This window comes from Mirounga leonina, unplaced genomic scaffold (genome assembly GCF_011800145.1).
Source record: "Mirounga leonina isolate KUSES-001 unplaced genomic scaffold, KU_Mleo_1.0 Mir_418, whole genome shotgun sequence".
In the NCBI taxonomy this organism is placed as follows: domain Eukaryota; kingdom Metazoa; phylum Chordata; class Mammalia; order Carnivora; family Phocidae; genus Mirounga; species Mirounga leonina.
Window position 1 is genome coordinate 1,759,146 of NW_023270739.1, and position 8,443 is coordinate 1,767,588.

The following is an 8,443-nucleotide window of genomic DNA, read 5'->3' on the forward strand; positions in this document are numbered from 1 at the left end:
CTGTTGATGAGCATTTATGTTTTTTCCAGGTCTTTGCTAAGATAAATAAATCCTAGACCTGGACCTCTATGACCAGCGTCACACCGGTTTCCCAGGGCACTTGTGCATGAGATTGAGGGGCCAGACATCAGCTCTGTCTGTCTCACTTTTCCTAGTTCATGCCAAGTTGTTTTCCAAAGGGATTAATATCAGCCTGGGTCCAAGCAGAAGACAAAAGACACACTCAGTCCCAGGTAAACAGCAAGAGTTTAATAACAGACACAATTGACCACCGTGTCCTGAGGAAAAGCAATGTTTTCACTAAATTACAAAACCTTTGGAACGCAGATGTATTTAGGATTGGTTGCAGTGAGTGAACCCATTATTCATAGTTGCGTCCAAATAATTGGTTGTATGTTCTCAAAGTAGGAGCTATAGTTGTCAACATTTACAAATATTTTTTTTTATATATGCAGAGCAATTAGACTGCAAACATTTTTGTGACAAAGTTAGAGTTGAATATAAAACCAGACTTCAGGCTCCCAGTGTGTCCTTCCTGTCTTTGCTGTTGTCATTAATCAGACCCTTGAAATGTTGGAGTCCTCTAAGACCTACTTTGCACAGCAGCCCAATACCCCAGAGTGGGATTGAACTTTTTGTAAACGAGTCCTCTAAAGTTTAGTTGCATTCAGCTCAAAATCTGTTGGAAAGCTTTAATCAAAGTATCCATTAAATGGGTGCCAAGAATTTTGAGCTTTGAAACTTTAGCGAATTGTTAATTATCAGAAACAATCCTTGCCGATAGGGAAACATTGAAATTCATCCCTACAAAAGCAAGGGTGGAGCTGGAAAAAATTAAGTGCTGAGAGCTCCAGGGGTGTACGAGGTCTGATTTTCAAATTCCATAATTGTTTTTGGAATATCTCAACATGTGGGAAGAATCTAGATGAGATTCCTAGTTTTAATTGGATAAATTTACATTCTGTACTGGAATGGAAGGAAATCAAGAAGGCCTACAATTTTGCAGCATCTAAATTTGATAAAAACATTTAAAAAATAGCAAACAAATGTTGAGGGGGACAAGTTTTGGCTTATAAAAATATTTGTTGCAGGACGGTGCCCTGAATGGAGTCAAAATGACTGAACCTATGGAGATAGTTGAGCTGGAATATTTATATATTTCAATCAAGAATAGACTTGAGAATGTTCTCCACTTATTAGAGTTTTTCTGAGCTTACCTGGTACTTTAGTACCTGTAGGAAGAGGAGTTTCTTAATTATATAGTCTGCAAAGAAGAGTTAATTGAAGATGTCAGCAGATTTAAATTTACAACCACAGAATGCAACTTTGAGTAAGACTGCAAGTGATTTCATGACAAAATGAAGAATAATAAGACCATATTGAAGAAAAAAAGTGTGCTTTAGGAAGTATCAGCAACATGGCCATAGTTATAGGTCCACCAGGACAACAAACTACTTTATTGGACTATACATAATGTTTCAGAAAATGCGTTGATTTAATTATCCTGAGCAACATATTTTGCTCTCAAAAGCATCCCAGTCTGTATGGTGACCCTACCCACTCAAAGACTTCCACATGGATGGCCACCTCTCCTCCTCCCTGAAGCCAATTCTTGGCTTCTGAGTTTCCTCCCACCCTTGGGCCACTCTTCAGCAGGCTCCTCCCCCTTTCCTAAACCACTAAACTGTAGACTGCACAATTCCTGACCCTCTTCTCATTTCTGTTTATGCTCTCTTCCTAGCTTTGGATACCATTGATCTCCTACTGACTTTTCAATGGACTTCTCCCCAGAACTCCAGAATCACATCCAGAGCCAGCCCGACATCCCACTTGAAGGTATCAAAAAGGTCTTTCTAAGGCAACTCTCAGTGATGTCCTTCCCAGCAAAGCACACTTCACATGCAGTTTTAAGAAATGATACAGACAGACCTAGTGTAGCCTTTACTCAGTTTCCCCCAATGGTGGCATCTTGCAAAATCATAAGGCCACATCACAACCAGGATATTTTTTTAAAAGATTTTATTTATTTGACACAGAGAGAGGCACAGTGAGAGAGGGAACACAAGCAGGGGGAGTGGGAGAGGGAGAAGCAGGCTTCCTGTCGAGCAGGGAGCCCAATGCGGGGCTCGAGCCCAAGACCCTGGGATCATGACCTGAGCCGAAGGCAGACGCTTAACGACTGAGCCACCCAGGTGCCCTACAACCAGGATACTGACATTGATAGAAACAAGACACAGAAGATGCTCCTGTGGTCCTTTATAACCACACCCACTTCCCTTCCACCCTAATGCCTCCTGACGTTTTCAGTTCTCTGGGATAAATGCCCAGAGGGCAATCGCTGGGTTGTATAGCAGTTGCACGCTTAGTTTTTTTTTTTTTTTAATTGCCAAACTTTTCCAGAATGGCTGTACCACTTTATATTCCCATCAGCAATGCTTTCAGTTTCTCTGCATCTTCACTGGCTTTTGGTGTTGTCACTGTTTTTTATATTAGCCATTCTAACATGTGTGCAATGATATCTCATTATGGTTTTAATTTTAATTTCCCTAATGGCTGATGATGGTAGACATTTTTTCATGTGTTTATTTGCCAGCTGCATATCCTCTTGGGTAAAATGTCTCTTCATGTCTTCAGCTCATTTTATAATTGGATTGTTTGCTGTTACACTGTTCGGTTTTGAGAGTTCTTTACATGTTACATATACTAGTCCTTTGTAGAATATGTGGTTCGCAAATATTTTGTCCCATCTCCACCTTGCATTTTCCTCTTCTTAACAGGGTCCTACACAGAGAACAAGTTTTAAATTGTGATGGAGTCCAACTTATCAACTTTTCCTTGTGTGGATCATGCTTCTGGTGTCACATCTAAAAATTATTTGCTTGGCCCCACATTGCAAAGATTTTATCATATATATGTTTCAAGCTTTATCATTTATGTTTTAGATTTAAATCTGCGATCCACTTTTGATCATTTTTGTAACAGATGGGAGGCTTAGATTGAAGTTCTTTTTAAAAAAAATATACTTATGAATGTTCAATCATTCCGTCACCATTTGCTGAAAAGGCTATCTTTCCTTCATTGGATTGCTTTTGTGTGCTTGTCAAAAATCAGGTGGGCATATTTGTATGGGTCTGCTTCTGGGTTCTCTGTTCCGTTCTGTCAATCTATGTGTCTATCCCTCCACCAAACACAGTCTGTAGCTATGCAATGATTCTTGAAATTGGGTAGATGATTCCTCCCACTTTATTATTCTTTTTCAAAATGATTTTAGCTATTCTCATTCCTTTGCCTTTTCATATACATTTTAGAACAATCTTCTCCAGATCTACAAGAAAATCTTGCTTGGGCTTTGATAGACACTGCATTAAACCTGTATATCAATTGGGGAGAATCAACATCTTTACTATGCGGATTCTTCCAAACTACGTCACAGTGTGCCTCTTTCTATAGTTAAATTTTTAAGAATTTTTTTCATTGGTGTTTTGCTGGTTTCTGCATACAAATCCTGTACATATTTTGTTAGATTTACATCTGAGTATTTTTTGAGTGATTGTACGTGGTATTATATTTTTAATGTTGCTGTTCCATGTGCTCATTGGTAGTGTATACAAATAAAATTGATTTTTGTACATTCATCTTGTATATCTTGTGACCTTGCTGAGCCCACTTGTTAGTTCCAGGAAGTAGATGTTGTTTTTGACAAATGCCTTAGGATTTTCTATGTAAATGCCAACTGCAAATAGTGACAGTTTGATTTCTTCCTTTTCAATCTGCATGTATTTTACTTCCTTTTTTTGCCTCATTACTCTGGCCAGAACTTCCAGCACAATGTTGAATAAAAGTGGTGAGAGAGGACATCTCTGCCTTGTTCTCTCAATCTTGAGGGGTAAGCATTCAGTCTTCATCCATTAAGCATAAAGTCAGTGATAGGGTTTTTGTAGATGCTCCCTACCAAGTTGAGAAAGTGCCCTCTGTGCTCATTTTTTCTGTGAGGTTGATCATGAATAGCAATTGATTTTTTGGAGATATAATTCATATATTATAAAATTATCTTTAAAAAGGAACCCAGTTTAGTGGGCTTTAGTATATTTACAACATTGCACAACCTTCAACACTAACTCCAGAACATTTTCATCACCCCAAATAGGAACCGTGTTCCCATCAGCAGTCACTCCCCATTCCCTTCCTCTCGTAAGACCCTGACAACCACGACTCTACTTTCTGTCTCTATGGATTTGCCTGCTGTGGACTCTACATATAAATAAAATCATACACATATGGTCCTTGTATCTAACTTCTTTCACTCAGGGTAATTCTTTCAAGGTTCACCCACGTTGTGGCACAGATCATATATATTTCTTTCCTTTTTATGGCCAATCAATATTCTGTCGTACGATGATACTGCATGTTTATCCATTCATCCATTGGTGGACATGTGGGTTGGTTACATTTTTAAAAATACTATGACAAACATTCATTTTCAAGTGTTTCAAGTGTAGACACATGTTTTCAATTATCTTGGGCATATGCCTAGGAATGGGATTTCTGGGTGATGTGGAAATTCTACGTTTAACTTTTGGAGGAACTGCCAAACTGCACCATTTTACATTCCCACCGGCAGTGGATGAGGGTTCTAATTCTTCCATATCTTCACAAGTATTTTTTATTGTCTATCTTTTAAATTATAGCAATACAAGGGGGTTATACAGTGATAGCTCATTGTGGTTCTGAGTTGCATTTCCCTAAAGACTAATGATGTTTGATATCTTTTCATGTGTTTGTGAGCCATTTGTACATCTTCTTTGGAGAAATGTCTACTCAAATATTTTGCTCATTCGAGAAATTGGGGTATCTTTTCATCATTGAGTTATGAGTTCTTTATATATTCCGGATATTAGACCCTTATGAGATATATGATTCGCAAATATTTTCTCTCATTCTGTGGGTTATCTTTTCACTTTCTTGATAGCATCTTTTGAAACACAAAAATTTTTAATTTTGGTAAAATCCAGTTTATCAATTTTTTCTGTTGTCACTTGGACTTTGGTGTCATATCTAAGCTACCATTGCACAACCCAAGATTACAAAGATTTACTACTAGGTTTTCCTCTATGACTTTTATAGTTTTAACTCTTACATTTAGGTCTTTGATCCATTTTGAGTTAATTTTTGCATAGGGTGTGAGGTAGGGAGTCTGACTTAATTCTTTGCTATGGATAGCTAGTTTTTTTAGGAAAGATTATTCTTTGGTCACTAAATTGTCTTGACCCTCTTTTTGAAAGTGAATTGACTCTAAATGTTAGGGTTTATTTCTGGACTTTAAATTCTATTCTACTGGACCAAACTATACATTCTTCTTCTTCCTCTTCTTTTTTTTTTTTTTTTTAAGATCTTATTTCTTTATTTGAGAGAGAGAACGAGCAGGGGGAGGGGCAGAGGGAGAAGCAGACTCCCCACTAAGCAGGGAGCCAAATGTGGGGCTCAATCCTATGACCCTGAGATTATGACTGGAGCCAAAGCCAGACATTTAACTGGCTGAGCCACCCAGGCACCGCCAGCCACCAAGGTGCCCCCCATTCTTGATTGCTATATATTTGTAGATAAGGTTTGAAGTGGAAGACTCTGTTGTTGGATGTGTATGTGTTCATATTTGTTGTACTGGTAGATTGATCTTCTTATAATTACAAAGTGTCCTTTTTCTCTAGTAACATTTTTTTTTTTTTTTTACTTACAGTCTTTTTTGTTTGATATTTAGTATATAGCCAATCCATTTCTCTTTTGGGCTAGTTTGAAGGATACATCATTTTCCATTCATTTACTTTCAACTTAATTTGTGCCTTTTGTAGATAACATTGAATTGGATCATTTTTAAAAATCCATTTTGTCAATCTTAACCTTTCAGCTGGAGTGTTTAATTCATTTATGTTTAACATATTGTTGATAAGGTAGGATTTACATCTGCTGTTTTGTTTTCTGTATGTTCTATTTTTTTGTTTGTTTCTCTATTCCTCCACTACTGCCTTCTTTCATGTGAAGTAGATATCTTCTAGTGTACTGCTTTTAATTTCCTTATTTCTTTTACAAATTTCTTGAGACCTCTCTAATTACTTTTCATAGAGCAGGTCTGCTGGTGATGAATGGTCTCCAGTTCTGTTTACTTGAGAGTGTCCTAATTTTTCCTTCATTTTTGAAAGCTGGTTTTGCTGAATATAGAATTCTTGGTTGACAGTCTTTTCTTTCAGTGTTTTGCATCTATCCTCCCACTGCCTTCTGGCTTCCATGGTTTCTAATGAGAAACCAGATGTTCATTTTATTGATGACACTTTATACATAATCACCTGCTTCTCTTTTGCTGCTTTCAAGATTCTCTCTTTGCCTTTGCCTTTTGAGAGTTTGAGTATTGTCTAAAAGTTTTCTGTCTTCTTAGGCTGTACCTTTCCTGGTTCTTTGGCTTGAGAGAGCAGGCTTCTGAGGGGAGATTTCTGTCTGTACTCATTGGCACATCCAGGTTGCTAACTTCTCCAGTTCTGAGATGTATGACACAAAAGAATACTCAAGGAACTCACTGCTGTGTCAGTCCTTGGGTCCTGAACAACCTAGCCAATCTGCCTTTCTCTCTCCACTTTTTAAAGTCTCTCTTTTTGCCTTTTTCAGTTCTTTTCTGTTGTGCTTTGCTGAAAGAATAGGGTGGAATGCACCAACTCCATCTTCCTGGAAATGGAAGTTGACTTTATTGCCTCTTAGAAGGTACTTTTCCATAGCCACCTCATCTTGTTACATTTTTGCCTTCTGATCCCACCCACCATGTCTGTTCTTTTTACAAATGTTTTTCCTTCATTATTCTCATTGAGGATCCTAAATATGCTTCCTTTAAAGTCTTTTTCCCCCTCTAGACTGTTCTATTATTTTAATTTCATCTGGAGTTAATTTATATCATGATTACTAATTTTAGTGGTCATTATTCTTAGCATTAGATGTCTTCATGGGCTTTAGGTTTGAGTTTTAGGTTCATTTTGGGGTAAAAGGCTATCTTTCACTTTCTCTCTCTCTCTCTCTGTATTCTCTGTGTACTCAATCCTCTGGAGCCCCCTTCCTCCCTAGTCTAGCAGTTTGGGGCTGTTCCCGTGATGCCCGGTCTGCAGTACAGAACATGTTTTATATGGGTGGTGGTGCTTCATGCTTCCTGGCCCTCAGGGTCTATTTGTCAAGCCGGGGGCATGAGATTCATGATACTGTGTGTTCTTCCTTGTCCCAGGGCTACACCTTCATAGAAGCTGTTGCCCCCATGAAATGGTCAAAGCAGATTTTTCAGACTCCTCTCGGACATACAGGTGACCCCCCTCTCCCCTGGTTTCAAAGAGAAAAAGCCTGATACTGTTGCCAGGACCATTATGTCCTCATTATGCCTCAGGACCTAGGGCCCAGCAAGCCCACGGCTTGTCAATACTAAGTAGTTTGTGTTTCTGGACCACAGTGGAGTTCATCTTGTTTTTGAGCCCAGCCAGATCTTCTCAATACTTTGTTTGTATAGTTTATCATTGTTCTATGTTTGTAGCAGAGAGAGCTATTTCAGAGCATGAACCATCGATTATCTGGATCAGAAGCTAAATACTCTGCCCCTGGTTTTCTTATTTTTAAAGTTCTTATAATTTTTATTTCACTGTTTTTATGTGATGCCACTTTATATCCTATTTGAAATAATGAGAAGTCCAAATAAATTACATATTTCTTCAAATTCATGTTTCATCATTTCTGAAATGAGGGTGTACCTTCTATTCAATGCACCCGGGAATTTAGGATTTACAGTGTCAACCACACCTGAAATTATAGCAGACACTTCCCTCCTGTGTACAGCGTTCAGGGATATGGTGAGGTACAACCCTGAGGCTGAGGCAGAGAGACTGATGGGGTGACTCACAGGAGTAGACGGGGATTCCTGTGTGTGTTTGGAAGAAGTGGGAGGGGTAATGCGGTCCAGGCCAATTTCTGCATTTAAAGTCATTGACCTCAGTGGAGATGAATGCAGCTCCTGCCCCCATCTCCTTTGCGAGATCTCACGGAGGCATTTTAAAGAAACACCATCTCCTTTCTTTCCTCTCTTGCCTTATGTCCTAGAATTTTCAGCTGGTCACGAAAAGTGCACCCTTTGGCATACTGGGGTACATGCAGTTGTGGGCACTGCTAGACTATCCTCTTCAAGTACTGACACCCTCATGCTCCAATTCCCATTTTATACAAGTGAAAACTGGAAAGGTGTGAGAGAAGCTGATTTTGTCCCAGGATTGACTGAGGAATGCAGGGGCTGCAAGTGGTTCAGCCTCCTTGAAGATGTGTCCTAGAAAGACTGGCATGGTGGGTGTCTTCTCTCTCTCGCTGTGCCCCAACCTGGAATTGACCACCCAGAAGCAGCTCAACAGGGTCACGCAGGAAAAGCATCCAGATC